Genomic DNA, 16,763 nt, shown 5'->3' on the forward strand with positions numbered 1-16,763 from the left:
GGTTTAGCTTATTTTTTTGTAACTTGATTTTTTTTTTTTTTAACTTTGATTTATGGATTCGATACAATTTCTTTTTATAGTTTTCGCACTTTTTTATAATTTGATTTAAAAAAAATCTTTGATTTTTTAAATTTTTTACCGTTGAGATTCTTCAACATTTTTTTATATTTTTTTTAGAAAATTTATATTTTTTACATGTTCATTTTACTATTCTTTCAATGGTTTAAGATTAAAATTATTAAAATTTCAGTGTTTAAAACTATTTTCAATTTATAAAATTAATGTATTTAAATTTAAGTTTGTTACAACAGTCTGTAGATGATAAAAAAAAATGCTTATTTTTACATGTTGTAACTGTATGGTCCACCTCTTCTGTTGCAAAGGGTTCCTAAAATGATTTGCAGACTACATGAATTTTCACTTCGAAAAAATGAACAGCACCTGATTGTTCTTATTAAAATAATAAAACAAATTATCAGTTTTGATTTTGGTTTGCACATTAATTTAATAGGATATCCGTATCAATTTTTGGCCTAACTACATTCTAAAGTTTGCTCAAGTTATTATTTATGAATTGATAAATTTTCAGAAAAATCTTAATATTTTCGGAAAAGTTTCACCTTAGTCCCAATGTTTTTTTTTTTTTTTTTTAATTTTTGAACAGAAAAGTCATGGTTATTTGATTTTACACGATAATATGTCATTTCATGTTAAAAAATGTTTTTTTTTTGTTAATTTGAGTCAAAATGAAATAATCGGAACTTTTATATTTAATTTTTTTTGGGAAGACTAAAGCAAAACTTTTCCGAAAATATTAAGATTTTTCTGACAATTTTCCTAACGAATTCAATTAATTAAAAAGAAAATTATTATAATAGTTTTTTTTTAATATTTTAAAATAGCCACAAAAATGAAAAATGATCCACATATGAAAATATGCGAAAATGTGATTTTTTGTTTTTTAGTTTTCGTTGGTATTATACGAAAGTTTTGACTGATAATGAAAAAGTTTTATTTTTGATTTCTTTCGATTTTTATAGGACATCCTTGTAATTGAGAGAACCTAGCTGATATGATGATTGTTATAAAGTTCGCATGCGGAAGCTATTAACTTTTTTTAATAGTTTTCACTGAATAGTCTACTATGAGCTAAATTGTAACGTCCTAATTTCATAACAAATTTTTTTTTATTTTATTTAAGTAAAGCTTCCTATTTATAAAATCATTTTGAAGAAAACCGTTTATTCCAAATACATTTATATTGAAAATTAGAGTAATATTAAAGCGTAGAATCTTGATTGTTGTTGATGAATGTGTACAATCATGCATTTGCCTTCCCTTGATGACCGATGATACCTGAAATAATAAATAACTGTGTAAGTACAAAGCTTAGTGAGTTTTCCATCAAACTACACCATACGATAAACATACAAGCATACATAACGACCCACAATCATTGGATTGGAATGTTGAGGTTTCGTTGGCCTACCGCCTCACCCAACCGCTCGTCCCGAGCCTCCGTGCCTATGGATTACAGTTGGCCCGCACCATGTTTCTTATCCTATAGCACAAAGCAGGCCCGCCTCAACCCACTACCACCATATGTCGACATATAAACAATAAGGACCAAGTAGGAACATAATACATGCAACAACAATCATAGAGCTCACTACCACCTACTAGTCCTCGCACTGCACACTGTCCCACAACTAGCTAACCTCCATGAAATGTGTAACTATAAGTAACCAGGGGTAAGATAACCACCCGAACAGATGAACCTACTATAGAGCCACAACCAAACAAGGAACAAACATGAAAGCCTAGATCAAGAGTTCTTAGGCTATCCTACATGACCACATGCAATCCCTATGGCACTTTACTAGATAATATCCAATAAGTACAGGTAAACATACAAATCTACAGATCACTACCTCATAGTAACATCCTATATAACATGATACAAATCCAAAGATCCTTACAACATAGCAACATCCTAAATGCCAACAATCCAAGGAATACATAACCATATATACTCAAAGGTAAGATAGACATCCGGATAGGTGATCCTACTCTAAAGCCACAACCAAACAAGGAACATGCAAGAAAGACTAGATTAAGAGTCGTCAGTCTATCCGACATGACTATATACAGTCCTTATGGCATCCATTTACTAAATATAACCAAAACTAGTGGGTTGGCATTGGTGCCTTTGACCCACGATACAAAGAGGCGAAACTCACTTGAATCGAAGAACTTTGAACACTGCGATACGATCCCTTTTTCAGCACAACTTGATCCTGCGAATCCAACAATACTAGAACTAGATAGAATCTCAATTAATACCCTAAAATCCTCAAGTTTGACCCAAAGTCAAACTTGGTCAAAAAGTCAACGGTCAACGATCAATGAAAGTCAACAGTCAATAGACCCTCACGACATGACCATCTATTGGCTCACGTCATGAGCCACTAATGGACAAAATAGTCGGTCTCACAACCCTCACAGCATGACATGCATCTCCTCACATCGTGAGATCCGTCTGAATGACATTTTGATCCAAAAACATCTTCCACTAAGCCACTAATCCATCTTTTCTACGTGGCTTCCTAACACTCCAAGGATCATAAAAATTGATGATTTTATGTCATTCATGAAGAAAAAGGAGATAAATCCTTAAGTATGAACTCAAACATCCTCCAAAACTCAGATCCATAACATACAAGCACAAAGGGAACCTAAGGACCCATAAAGTTGCCAACTTTATGGAGTCCGGACACTCTAACACTTAAATTCATGGTAAAATATGCATAAACCCTTAGATCTAGCAACAAGGAAACATAAAGCTTGGATCTTGGTTACTCTCAATGGTCCAGGTGTGTAGCCAGAGGTTACAAATGAAACTTCCAATTCAATATTATGCTTCAATGTTGATCTCTTCTTCTTCACACCACCAAAACTCCACCAAAAGCTCAAAAATCATAAGTAGAGGCTAGGGTTATGGTTTTACTGAGCTTAGGGATGAAGGAGGCTGTTTAGGAACCTAAAATGAAGTTTATGGGGTTTAAATACAAAAGAAACCCTAAAAGATCATGGGCTTAGGTGACAGCACATCTCACGTTGTGTGCTCCTAATGCTCACATCGTGAGCTCAGTTTAAATCGGAATCTTAGTTGATCACTACTCACATCTTGACCACTTTATGGTCACATCGTGAGCCCTAAATCGATCCTATCTGGAAACCGGGTGTTACATAAAAAGTATGGTTTCCCAATGCAACGTCCCAAAAATCACATATAGACTTTTGATTTTTAAAATAAAATAACCAGTTAAAACTTTGATTCAAAAATAATTGAGTAACATTTTTTTGATCGAAACCATACATTATTAGAGTTAAATATGCAAAACCGCAGAAACAAACATCTTTGATACGTGTGTGCAGTCTTGTCGAACTCTTCTCATGAACGAACTACAATATGTTTAATACACAAATATAATCATGAATCTTAGTGGGTTCCCCAGTACAACACATATTCTATCATACATACAATGCATCCCACACAAAGTGTTCAACAACCGACCACCCAAAAATTTCCCATCCACATAAACATACGTAACAACCATACATGAAATAACGGGTCTACTCCAACCCTGAGTGGATGTTATGCACTAAATCATAGTATTATAGTCACATCTTGCCATGGTCCGAATCTTGGTCTTTCCTTGCAATGCTGAGGGCCAAATCCCGGTCTTACATACAACTGTCTGGGGCTAGACCCTGTTCTTCCATACAACTGTCAAGCATTAGATCTTGGTCATTCATTCAACTGCTAGGGCTAGATCCTTGTGTTTCATATAATTTCCCGGGGCCAAATCCCGGTCTTTCATACAATTTTAAAGTCATACGTAGTCAGGGATCAGATAAACAGTCGAATAGATGACCCACCCGAGAGCGAACTATCGAACAAGAACATCACAATCAGACATTAGACCAACAGTTTTTAGGTTAACCAACTTAAAATACATAGAACCTAAAATATCATTACCACCTAACCATGTAACATAAGCACATAGCATATACTAGCATATCCATACCCTTAGCAACTAGCCTTCCCTAGTTACATTGCCATTGACCACTTCTCAATAAAGTCATTCGTTGGTCAGTCGTGCATGATCCTGATAATTATCCCACCCTAGTTACCCTAACCAAACATAACTCCTAACATCATCATACGATCAACATGAAAGACCCTACCAATCTAGTATTCTAATAGTACGATCAACATAAAAAAGTGTCATCCTAGCCAACTATCATACTTGTATTCTAATAGTACCTCTATCCTACCATGTAAAGGATATATAATGGGATACGTGGCAAAGTGAGAAACTCACTTAGCTGAAGAACCGGAGAAGCACAACAATACCCTCACACATTGTACTACTCTATCCCATAAATTGACTTATATTAAAAGAGATAAATCCTTAATTTACAAACCAAATCCTCAAAGTTTGTCCCTTAGTCAAACTGGTCAAAATTCAACGGTCAACGAACTCAATGGCCACCACGATGTGGAGACCTCTTGGCCATGTCGTGGACATGATAGGACAAACTAGATGATATGCGGGGAATTACCACGTTGTGGACCCTCCTTGGCCATGGGGAAATGGTTGTATTCAATCACCAATGCATTTAAACTGAACAAGTGAAATAAAACTAAATAACTACAATTAAACTAAAAAGAGGGGTTTTGTGAATTGTTTGAAAACTAAAAGACTTGAATAACTAAAAAGCTTGCAATTTAGCAAGATGTTTAGATGTTCAAATACTAAAGAGAATTGGTCAAACAACGTCATTTAACACCAAGAATATTTGTTTGTCTATCATTAGGATTCAATATATAAGATTATCATTTAACCCAAATTAGTTATAGCAATCATGAAGCATGATATGCCAAAATTTCTTAAATATAGTATGGAGGTTGGGGAAGCCCACAATACACCTTCTTATTCATAATCCAGAACCTAATTGTATCTAAAACTAACCTCTTGGTCTAATCCATACTCGCTGAATAACTAGATCAACAACAACAACATCGGGGTCTCTCATCTGTTTATCACACATCAGCTATCTACCCATGTTCTACCCAACATATTAGTAGATAAAAATATACATTTTTATACATAGTTTAAAACCTGTATAATATTCTCATTCAATACCTATTCCACATAACATATGAGACATACCCACATAACACGTATTTCATAGAGAATAAATCAGATCTATGAGATAGAAGAAAGTGAATATACATTCACGCATATAACAACAAAATATATACATAACACGTATTTTATACTAAATACTTAATAATTATGCGTTAGAAGAAAGTAACCACACACTCACTTGATTATAAGATGATCGGACAGCACTACGACTTGTAGAAGTAGTATTCTTCGGTAGATTTGGAACATTTTCACAAAAACCGGGCTCCTCGCGGGCAGAGCTTCGGCTCGGGAATCTCACTTCTCGGGATCTTCGGGGCCTCGGGACTTGCTTCGGGGCTCGGGAATGATACCGGGGCTTCGGGATATTTCTTGCACGAAAAACGATGCAAAAACGCGAGAAAAAGGGAAGAAATGAGCAAAGAAGTCGGTTGCCCTCGACACCCTTTTATAGGGGGCTGGAAGCTCATTTACGCTGGGCGTAAATCTACATTACGCTGGGATGTCATGTTCCGATATAGACATATAAGCATAAATAGAACTTACATTTAATTACACAAATTATTTATATCTCCTTTAAATGTCTCTGTGAAATATGTCTTTGTATTAATACCTGTGATACAAAGAAAACTGAGTGGGTCAGGCTTGAGAGCCTGGTGAGCATATAGGGTTTTCATCCCACAATGTTATATCATATATTTATAAATATAGAACATTCAAACTTCTACAATTTCACCATATAAAGGCAACTCTTATCCCACCCCCATCGATCCGCACAACAACACGATCTAAACTCTCGTATCTAAAATTTTCCTCTTTACCCGATCCCTACTCACGAATCTAAAACTATTATCTTCACTCGATCCATACTCACGGATCTAAAACTAACCTTTTCACCTGATCCATACTGACGGATCTAAAACTAACCTTTTCCCCTGATCCATACTCACGGATCTAAAACTAACATCCTGATCTGATCCATACTCCCGGATCAATAATTGTACCCAATCCATACTCCCGGAATAAGGACAATTAACTATACCCTAATCCTGATCTGATCCATACTCCTGGATCAATAACTGTGCCCAATCCATACTCCCGGACTAGGGACAATTAACTTAGTCTTAATCCATACTCCCGGACTAATCTCTTTACCTGATCCATACTCCCGGATCTAAAACTAACCTCTTGGTCTAATCCATACTCGGTGAATAACTAGATCAACAACAACAACATCGGGGTCTCTCATCTGTTTATCACACATCAACTATCTACCCATGTTCTACCCAACATATTAGTAGATAAAAATATACATTTTTATACATAGTTTAAAACCTGTATAACATTCTCATTCAATACCTATTCCACATAACAGATGAGGCATACCCACATAACACGTATTTCACAGAGAATAAATCAGATCTATGAGATAGAAGAAAGTGAATATACATTCACGCATATAACAACAAAATATATACATAACACGTATTTTATACTAAATACTTAATAATTATGCGTTAGAAGAAAGTAACCACACACTCACTTGATTATAAGATGATCGGACAGCACTACGACTTGTAGAAGTAGTATTCTTCGGTAGATTTGGAACATTTTCACAAAAACCGGGCTCCTCGCGGGCAGAGCTTCGGCTCGGGAATCTCACTTCTCGGGATCTTCGGGGCCTCGGGACTTGCTTCGGGGCTCGGGAATGATACCAGGGCTTCGGGATATTTCTTGCACGAAAAACGATGCAAAAACACGAGAAAAAGGGAAGAAATGAGCAAAGAAGTCGATTGCCCTCGACACCCTTTTATAGGGGGCTAGAAGCTCATTTACGCTGGGCGTAAATCTACATTACGCTGGGATGTCATGTTCCGATATAGACATATAAGCATAATTAGAACTTACATTTAATTACACAATTGATTTATATCTCCTTTAAATCTCTCTGTGAAGTATGTCTTTGTATTAATACCTATGATACAAAGAAAACTGAGTGGGTCAGGCTTGAGAGCCTGGTGAGCATATAGGGTTTTCATCCCACAATGTTATATCATATATTTATAAATATAGAACATTCAAACTTCTACAATTTCACCATATAAAGGCAACTCTTATCCCACCCCCATCGATCCGCACAACGACACGATCTAAACTCTCGTATCTAAAATTTTCCTCTTTACCCGATCCCTACTCACGGATCTAAAACTATTATCTTCACTCGATCCATACTCACGGATCTAAAACTAACCTTTTCACCTGATCCATACTGACGGATCTAAAACTAACCTTTTCCCCTGATCCATACTCACGGATCTAAAACTAACATCCTGATCTGATCCATACTCCCGGATCAATAATTGTACCCAATCCATACTCCCGGAATAAGGACAATTAACTATACCCTAATCCTGATCTGATCCATACTCCTGGATCAATAACTGTGCCCAATCCATACTCCCGGACTAGGGACAATTAACTTAGTCTTAATCTATACTCCCGGACTAATCTCTTTACCTGATCCATACTCCCGGATCTAAAACTAACCTCTTGGTCCAATCCATACTCGGTGAATAACTAGATCAACAACAACAACATCGGGGTCTCTCATCTGTTTATCACACATCAACTATCTACCCATGTTCTACCCAACATATTAGTAGATAAAAATATACATTTTTATACATAGTTTAAAACCTGTATAACATTCTCATTCAATACCTATTCCACATAACAGATGAGGCATACCCACATAACACGTATTTCACAGAGAATAAATCAGATCTATGAGATAGAAGAAAGTGAATATACATTCACGCATATAACAACAAAATATATACATAACACGTATTTTATACTAAATACTTAATAATTATGCGTTAGAAGAAAGTAACCACACACTCACTTGATTATAAGATGATCGGACAGCACTACGACTTGTAGAAGTAGTATTCTTCCGTAGATCTGGAACATTTTCACAAAAATCGGGCTCCTCGCGGGCAGAGCTTCGGCTCGGGAATCTCACTTCTCGGGATCTTCGGGGCCTCGGGACTTGCTTCGGGGCTCGGGAATGATACCAGGGCTTCAGGATATTTCTTGCACGAAAAACGATGCAAAACGCGAGAAAAAGGGAAGAAATGAGCAAAGAATTCGGTTGCCCTCGACACCCTTTTATAGGGGGCTTGAAGCTCATTTACGCTAGGCGTAATGTGGATAAGCCCGGTGACTCCCTCCTTTGGATAATATCCGAATTTTTATTTAATTTAAATACTTTAATTATTTAATAAACTTCAAAATTCATATCTTCCTCACACGATCTCCATTTTCGACGTTCTTTATATCCCCGCGTAGGTGAGGCCACGATCTACAACTGTCGTTTAGACTCCGTCGGCTAGTTTTGAATTTATTTTTAGTAGGCCGGGAAAGGAAAATTCTGTTATAAATTCATAACTTCTTCATCCGACGTCCGTTTTCGCCTATCTTTTTATTGGTTTACTACAATTAATGAGATCTTCGATTCTCATTTATATTGTTTCAGCAAAAAACCGCTCGATCTCAAATTGAGTATTCGAGCTGCATACCGTTAAGTCGAAACTTCGAAAAATCATAACTTCCTCATACGAAGTCAGATTTGGGCGTTCTTTTTATGCACGTTCATGGTTTAATGAACTCTATGACTTTCATTTAGATTGATAAGGCTAAATATCACTCTAACGTAAATTCACTTTTTATGTCATTCAGCGTCGTGCCGGTTCTGTCGCGAAACTTCGACAGGTCATAACTTCTTCGTTATAACTCGGATTTCGGCGTTCTTTATATGCACGGAAACCTTGTAACAAATACTATAACTTAGTTAATATTATTCATTCTAAATAATCTTTCATCAAAAATTCATTTTTGACGCCTATCGTCTCTAAATTGACTAGCCCGGATCTACGGACGTTACATCAACTATCAGAAACCATCGCGAGTCTAAACTTATCCACGTCGTGGTGACTGCTTAGTCATGTAGTGATCTTTGGTAGACACAACAATTATCTATTAAGAGCTTAATCCTTACAAATCAAAACTCATATTTCCATATCCAATTCCTCTTAGTAACTTAATGGATAAAGTTTCCTACTTTATCCATTTTGGACCTCACCATAAGACAAAATCTAAAACCCTAATTCCATAAAACCTTTAATAAGATCTCAACTTGTGTATGGAGAAAAGGGGACCAAGACTTAACACTTTTTCCATTACCTAGGGCCAAAAGATGGTCGTCCAACAAGCCTAGGGTTATGGAGTTGCCCAAAACTCCAAGAATACTGCTTCAAGGGACTTCATGGCATTAAAGAAAAAAAGATGATGATAAAGGTGGAAGCTTTATACATTACTAAGCCCCACAAGATGCAGGATATGCAAGATATGAAGTAGATACACTCTTGTAAGTTCTAACTAGCAAGCACACCTTCTTTTACTTCCCAAAGTGCAAACCAAGGCTTAAAACCTCAAGAACACCAAGAATACATCGACAATCGTCAAAGGGGGCTAGGGTTTTATTTAGTAAGGTTAGAGGCTGAGAAGGATGCATATAACATCCTCAGAATTTCATAAAATTTAAAAATTTCAAAACAACCCTTTTTATATAGTAGTGTTTACAAAAACCATTATTCTCTAAACTTTATCTGAAAATCAGAATCTATTTCAACATAGTTTCCAAAAAGTTCACATTATCAGAGTTTCCCAGAAATCATAAGTCCAAAACACGAGGATGTGTACGGTCACACATTCACCTTGCAACGATCTACTAAAGTACCTGAAACCATAAACTAAAATGGTAAGCACAAAGCTTAGTGAGTTCCCCCAAAATACCATCACCCAAACAGATAACATATACAAATAGCAGCATGTATACTGAGCCTTCAGCACGTCTGGACTGCATCACTCGGCCTACAACCTATCTGGACCGCTCTCGAGCTTTCTTCATGACCGGACCACCTCGCAAGGCCTATACTCTATCTGGAATACGCTCTGGGCCTTCGGCCTAATTGGATCGTCTCGTAGGCCTTCAATCTATCCAGGCTGCCCTGGGTTTGTTAGCCTTCAGCACACAACAGGACCACCTCTCAACTCAACCATACACACACATGTCGACATATATATAGCCATTAAACACATAGCCAATCAACAGGCAAACAGGTAGATCTTACAGATCACTAAGCATGGCACCATCCTATCTACCAGGATACCGATCTAACAGATCATAACAACACTTAATCATAAGATAAACCAGGATAACAATCCAACATGGTCGGCATTGGTGCCTTCGACCTATAAGTACAGTGATGAAAACTCACCTCGAATGATGAAGCTTATTGCATGACCATCAAGTTACCATTTTTATGACCCTAACAACTAAGAAATGTGTGAATCACAAAACAAGCCCTAATCTAGATCTTAAGCTATAATATAGCAAGATACAGACTTTATACCTTATAAGACTTGCAAATAAGCTGTAGATCCTAGATCCAAAAGCTCTTCCTTGATTAATCAGACTCCAAGGTAATCACTCTCCTTCAAGAACACCAAAATACACTCAAAGATGGTCTTCCAACCTCACACACTCATAATTAGGGTTAGGGTTTCGAAATGAGGCTTAAGGTACAGTGAAGGTTGAAAGAATGAAGGACCTTGGGTCTTATGTTGTTTAGATAGTGCACACTTAGGGTTTTTTAGTGCAAATGGCAAATTCCATGCATTCTTCCTTGGAACTCCCCGCGTTCGACTTGGCCTACGTGTCCAACTTCATGCACTGAACATTGAGCGTTCAAAATATGAACTCCCTGCGTTCGAGCCTTGCCTCCAACACCAAGCTAGAAATTAAAGGTTCTAGGTTTGAAAAACCTCCACACTTAATTAGACCAAGCACATGCATGCAGTATGATACTTATAATTCCCGAGATGTTACAATACCCGAATCTTGAAGTTAGAGGCTTTAAATACGGAAGAAACCTACAAATTATAGGCTTGGGTTGCAACATCCACTTGGACGTGGCAACCCTATTGTCATGTCGCGGTGCTCACTACAAATACATGTTCCATAAAAGCCATGCCACGTCGTGACACATGGTTTTTCTCCAAAGACTCCATCTTTGATCCCATTTAATCTTTAGCTAATACATTCTGGTAAACGGGTGTTAGGCCCTACTTCCAATTTGGGTATGTAAAATGTCAATGGAACGCCTTGCTACAAAAATCGTAATGGAAAAAATGAAGCTAACTACGAAAACGTACATTTTCAGATATGGCACAACTATGAAAATTATGGCTACTATGTCAATTTCTACTTTTGTGGTTATTTTATGGTAATAATTTGTAAAATAACTATTATGACTATTTTTTTTTAATTAAAACTTAATAATTAGTTTATGGTAAATTACACATATGGTCCTGTAGTTTGTCGTAATTTGCAAACTTGGTCCCGAACAACCTTTTTTAACTAGGACAATCCATATGTTTTGGTTTTAGTACATGCTTGGTCCCTAAATGACGTAAAAGACTATTCTAACATTATATATATATATATATATATATATATATATATATATATATATATATATATATATATATATATATTTGTTTTATCAGTTTTACATTAAAAGTAAATAAATTAATTAACCCCCCCCCCCCCTCCACTTCCCCTCCATTCATAAGAGAAACGCACACATCCTTTTCCCTTTTCCTTCATTGTCACCATCTCTTCTCTCTCACCCATTCCAGTAATCGGTTGTTGGCCACCACGAACACCATCTCTGTCACTACCATCCCTACTGGTAAAGGTGAAATCACCAAAATGAACTAGAATCATACCAATTTTTGATTTGATCTCTCTGTTATTTTAAGCCTAGAATGTAAAGATGGAGATGCAAAAAAAAATTCACATATCCGAATTTTGATTTTATTTTTCCTTTTTTTCTCAATCAAGAAATTTAAGTTAAAAACAAACTACTATAAAATTTGGTATTGTCAAACCCGCAACACCATACTCAAACCAAAATCTTGAACATGAAATTAGACCTAAATATTATACTATCGTATCTTCAAAATCAAACCACCAAACTGGAAATTAAGATCGCCGCAGGCCTGAAAAATCAAATCTTTCTAATCACCATCTCCTATATAACCCGCTTCGCCTTACATTCTGCCCCCTGCACCGCAACACGTCCACCTTTTCTTCTATACATACTGAAACATCCCAAAAATCATTACCAAAATTTTCATTTTTAAATCATTAATAAACCATAATTATTGAAATCATTTTATCAAACAGGAACCATAGTATCTCAAACAATCGAAATCAATACATCCATAATAAAACACGTGTCAAACATATCAGAGTAACATCCCAGACTAGACATCATGGTGTGTGCAATGCAGTCATCCTAACTCATTCCCCTTACTAACGGAAGTACCTGAAACCAAAACTGAACACTATAAGCACGGAGCTTAGTGAGTCTCCCCAAACTACCACATACAATACACATAACATACAACTAGGAGACATGGGCCTCACCACACTCTTCTAACGGGCCCCGCCATCTGAAATACAGGCCTTGCCTACACTTAATGAGATATGGGCACTGCCCACACTCAACTATCTAGGAGATATGCCCCCCCCCCCCACACACACACTCGGCTGATTAGAGATACGGGCACCCACACTCGGCTACTAAGAGATACGGGCCCTACCCACACTCGGATACTAAGAAACACATACAAGTATCACACAGACAACAAGCATAACCAAATCTATCTATCCATACTTAAATATTGCTAAGATACGGGTCATGCCTACACTTAGCTACTAATCAACACACATAACATACACATGTCGGCCTTGGTGCCTTCGACCCGTTCAAACTAGGAGGAAGCTCACCTCAAATATCGGATGATAGTTGAAACGTCTCTGCCCGGAATCAACTCTAGTCACTCCCTGAACTAAAACATCCCCTTAGATACCATTTCATGCTCATAACCCCTTTTAGGGTGAACTATGGTCAAAATCAAGGTCAAGTCAAAGTCAACGCTCCGAGTTGACCCAACTCGTCGAGTTTACCCTTCGTCTCTTCGAGTTCCCAAGAATCACGAAATTGCGAAATCACGATGTAACTCGTCGAGTTTTCCTCCAACTCGCCAAGTTCTTCCTTTTAACAGGATCGAGACTGTTCGACCCAACTCATTGAGTTCCTCCATGAACTCGTTGAGTTCTTCATGATTCTTAATCCATTAAGCCCTTTCCTCGGATCTAAGGTTCCATAATATAGATCTACATTGTTTCCATGGTATACATCTGTAAAGTTGACAACTTGATGGCTTTACATGCCTCAAATGGACCTAATCTCGAGATATAGCAACCTAATTCTATGGATATGGTCATTTTTTTATCATAAACGACTTTAGGACCTCTTTTATGAATCTAAGGACCAAATAACACTGAGAATGGAAGTTTTTAGCATCACATTATGAGGGGTTATCATATTCCAACAATAGGGGTAAAAAAGATCAATAAAATAAAACTAAGAGAGATCTAAGATATTAAGCATCAAGTTTGGGACTTTTTACCTCATAAAGTTGCCAAATCTCTACTAGACGGGTTTGGAGCTTCCAACTTGTCCGGTTGCTCTTAAAATTTGAATAAACAATAAATTAAATACATACCAGAAACTGGGTGTTAAACATTCAGCTAAAATATTCACCTATCTTTTTCCACCTTGAGTCATCTCCTCTGTACCTTAAAACCACTATTGAATTTGTTGGGTAAAATCATCTAGTAAATTTGAAGCGAATCTAAATTTTGCAATCTAGAAATCTGAAACAAAAGCAAAATAGATTGAAATGTTCTTCAACTAACCATACCATAATTCTATAATCTGAGTAGGGAGAAATTGAGACAGAAGGATCAACACAACGAAATTGCATTTCATCCCTAATGATTTCTTTCAAATATTTGAGAACTAGTTAATGAATTTGAAAGCTTTGAGTTTTATTGTTCCGATAGGGTTTTCATGTGTGTTTAGGTTACCAGTGGTAGAGGGGCACATACTTTCAAAGGTGTCGGTGGTCTAATAAAGAGGAAAGAACGTTTGGGTTACAAGGTGAGGGTTATGAGGTGACGATATAACAATGACGATAGGTGAGTGGCAGTAATGGAAGGTTGTCGGCGGCGGAAAAGAGTAAAAAGAGAGATACCTAGGTTTGGGTTTGATAGGAGAGAAATGGAAAGGGATAAAATGTGGTGCAAGAGCTATAAATCTAATTACCATTTCTTTTATAATAATAAGTAATATATATATATATATATATATATATATATATATATATATATATATATATATATATATATATATATATATATATATATATTAAGAAGATAAAAAATGGAAACATAAACATATTATTGGTCTTAGGGACCGAAGACACAACAAAAACGTATTATGGGTCTATTCGAGTTAAAAAAATTTGTTAAATAAGATAAAAACATATTATGTAACATTACACCAAACCATAGGGACCGTTGGTGTAATTTATCCATTAGTTTTTTTTAACATCTCTATATTTACATGATTGAGACAAAAAGCTTACTTTTTAATGTAGATAATGGGTACCAAAAATAGAAAAAAGAACAACTAAAGAAAACATGCGGCAATTCTCATGCCACCCTTGTCAATGTAGCTGACCTTAAACTCAAAGGAGCCCAATTGTTGAGCCCGCCTTCAATGCTTCAAATTTCGATATAAAATTGTAATAGTATTTAAGGTTTTATTTATATCCATTTATTGGGTACTTTGCAATAATTCATTCATTTCGGCAATCATGCAATATCTTAGGGAATGGTTATTACTTATTAGTTATATGTAGACTACCTTAATTTGCCAACGTAACCTAACATTTTGTTAAAATAGAGTTTATATTGTATACGCGTACATAATTCAACCAATTCAAATTATAAATATTTTTATGGATGAGTATGATGCGGTTTTCGATTTTATAATTCGGTTTTAGTGGAACTGAATTTGTTTGTTTGGTTTGTATGTATAAGATAGTTTGCCCCATGATGTACGAGTAGAGGTTTAGGGTTTAAACCATAACACACCAAAAATATTGTTTATGTTCATGATTGACCTCCTACATGACCCTAAGATGGGTTGACGTCGACCACTGAGATGGTGTAGTTTATCATTTTTCTGCAAAATCGGTTTTCGGTTTATGTATTCAATTCGGTTGCATTCGATTTTGGTTTTGGTTTTAACATTGCTAAGTGTTTTGGCTTTTTTGTGTAGTTTGGTTTTATAACCGCAAAAATCGAAGATATATAGGCACTTATTAAAGTTGAAACGGAGAACATGAGCATTTTGAAAGAGAATAAGTGGTCGACGAACAAAGCCATCATGCTCCATCAAGAAAATGTTGCCTTCTTATATGTGTACGAAAACAAAAGGTTCAACACTTAATCATTCAAAAAAGAAAAAGAATCTTTCTCCCTATCCGTATTCTATAATTCTCAACTGACTTCATGTTTCTTAATTTCTTAGACAATTAGTAATTGAAAGATATAATAACGGTAATGTGTTTTATAAATTTAGGCAATATTTATTATTCAAATATTAAAAATAAGTCCAGTTATTTCGGTACAGTTTTTGGGTGTGGTTTTCCAAATGTAGGGATGTCAAAAAGTCATGTGGAACCCCGTTCCCGTAGGGTCCTGTTCCGTTTGGGGGATTTAAAAAAAGAAAAAAAAATTGTGGGCGGGGACGGGGACGGGGGCAATGTTAACCCGCGTTTTAATTTTGGGGGCGGGAGTGGGGTAGACAATCTCGTCTCGAAACCCTCATGGGGACCCCGTTAATAAATTACATATATATTTACATATATAAATTATATAAATATAATAAACAATAACATGATTTTGAGTTTTCAAAATTCATCAAAAACATGTTTTTAAATTGTTCGTATAATATTTTTAAGATGTCATAACGTTTTTATTTTTAACATGTAAATTATGTTATAAATAATTATTTGTTACCTAAAAATAATTTCTTCCAGCATAAATAACAACTTTTTTAGCCTAAAAAGAGGTAGCCCAAAATTAATCGGGGGCGGGGTCGGCGGTAATAAAGGGGATTCGGGGGCGTGGGCGGGTAGGAAGGCTGAACATTTCCGAAGTGGGGGCGGAAACAGGGTAACGGGAAAATTTCAGGAGGCAGGGACAGGGATGCACTCCCCGTCCCGTTTTCCTATGTTGACATCCCTATCCAAATGTTGCGGTGTCGCTATTTCGGTGTTGTATAAAATATAAAACCAAACCGCAGTGTAAATACTCGATCCTTAGAAAATAAAAGACTATACAATCGGTCTTTCTTTTTCAGTTTTCTTGTATTATGGTTTATTTTTGCTGCCCTAAAATTGCTAAGTATGCGCATGCATGCTCGCAAGCGCACAAACATGGAGAGAGAACCCCGTGTGTTGAAAGGCAACTACTACCACATGAGAGTTGTACAAAAT

This window comes from Lactuca saligna, chromosome 5 (assembly GCF_052625555.1).
Source record: "Lactuca saligna cultivar CGN05327 chromosome 5, ASM5262555v1, whole genome shotgun sequence".
In the NCBI taxonomy this organism is placed as follows: domain Eukaryota; kingdom Viridiplantae; phylum Streptophyta; class Magnoliopsida; order Asterales; family Asteraceae; genus Lactuca; species Lactuca saligna.